Source organism: Vigna umbellata, chromosome 1 (genome assembly GCF_029865625.1).
Source record: "Vigna umbellata cultivar VRB3 chromosome 1, Vumbellata_1.0, whole genome shotgun sequence".
Classification (NCBI taxonomy): Eukaryota; Viridiplantae; Streptophyta; class Magnoliopsida; order Fabales; family Fabaceae; genus Vigna; species Vigna umbellata.
In genome coordinates, this window is record NC_142165.1 from 95,414,434 (window position 1) to 95,416,222 (window position 1,789).

Genomic DNA, 1,789 nt, shown 5'->3' on the forward strand with positions numbered 1-1,789 from the left:
GATTTCCAGGTTGGAATTATATGTTAATAGTTCAAATTCCGTACAAGATTAACATTGCATGGAAGGATTTTTAGAAGGTCATGGTTTGAGAATTTCTACGTTAGTGATGCTTGTGCATATTTGGTATCGTTCTCGTTAGGTATCTAAAAAACGTGCTATCTCATGAGTGAGTTGGACCTATTTGTCTTCCGTCACTGAAGTGACTCGTCATACATCATTTACCATTGAATATTAATTACGATCGAAACGTATCATTTTGATAGTATGAGTCATATTTTAGAGGCTGAAAATGAATACAGTGATCAATGAAATTACTATAAAACTATGTAGAAAATTCAGAAATACAAATAGTATAATTTGAACAGCAATACAAATACCATAATTTCAACTAAAATCAATAAAAAGAATCAATTATAAACAAGAATTTATACAAGGAAACGATACACTTAAACTGAATATTCTAGGCGATAAAAAGTCAGAGTTTTACACTTGATCATTCCCGGTAGCTGCCTGCATCGTCTAGTTCCTGCTAGAACTTGGTCATCATGTACAAGAACTAAAAACGAAAGGAAAACAAACAAAACTACACACTACATACAGCAAAACGCATAATTGCATGCGCATCAGAAGGAGAAGCTCCACAAAGAAATTTCAACATCATCCTCAAGAGATGTCCAGTCCCTAACATACGTTAAAAAAGAAGGAGATCTCAGAGGCTCATCCGCCAAGTTCTGAAGCCACTCATGCATGTCTTCAAATCCTAATGTAACTGGTACTGTTATCTCATCCAAATCACCAAACTCCCGCAGCACTTTGCTACTATTGCCATCTTCATCAGTGCAGGCACCACAGCTGCTAACTTCGCAGTCAACCACGGGATTCACATTCTCGTTTTCTAATTGCTCGACGCAACTGTCTTCCGCAGCAATCGCCACAACAGCCTCCGCCGCCACTCGCCGTATCTCCTTCGCATTTGTAGACGCCGGCAAGGGCAGCCGCCACGCCGAGTCGGCGAAGTTGAGACAAGCGGACTTTCCTCGGAGGGCGAGCGCGGCAACGTCGTGCGCGCGTGCGGCCATCTCAGGGGTTGGGTACGTTCCGAGCCAAATCCTTGTGGATTTGTCATTGGGGACACGCACTTCGCAGACCCACTTGTTGTTCTTCCTCTGTCGCACCCCCCGGTACACGGGGTGCCGTGTCTCCTTAAAGATTCGGCGCCCCGCACGTCTCTTGGGGCGCGCCGACGCTAATGCATGTAGTTCATCGTCGGAGTGAAGGGCGTTGGGAGAGGAGCTTGTTTCCGGGGAGGAGCAAAAGTAGTAACCGTTGTTGGAGTGGGGTAATGATTGTGTGGAATTAACGTTCATTTGTGGAAAAATGTTTGCAATGGATTGGTTGGGTTTAGTGGTGGTTGAGTTGTGAAATTGACTGACTGATAAATCAGAGGATGTTATATGTTAGCAGTGGTGTTGAATATAATATAAGTAACTTTTTGAGGTTGGGAAGTCAGGAAATTGACGCACGTGGCTACGATGTAGACACGGACACGGGTTTTTTTTGCCAGTTGCTCTTTCCGCTTGGTAACGTTCGCAACATTGTCATTATCTGTTGCTACCTGCGAAAGTTAACACTTTGACCGGTTGTACCATCTTAAAAGTTGCAGTGACCAATGACCAGATTCAGATAATACGATCAACGCCAATTGTTTGAACCGTTTGGCTGTTTGGCGAACCAGAGTACAATACGTGTTTCCAATTTTACACTTACAGTACCCGTTTTCACACAGTAA

General features: G+C 43.3%; 1 pseudogene; it reads right to left on the bottom strand.

Annotated features, from left to right (window-relative positions):
* Positions 1-294: 294 nt before the first annotated feature.
* LOC148206898 (dehydration-responsive element-binding protein 1B pseudogene) lies at positions 295-1,443 on the bottom strand (annotated as a pseudogene).
* Between the last annotated feature and the right edge of the window lie 346 nt (positions 1,444-1,789).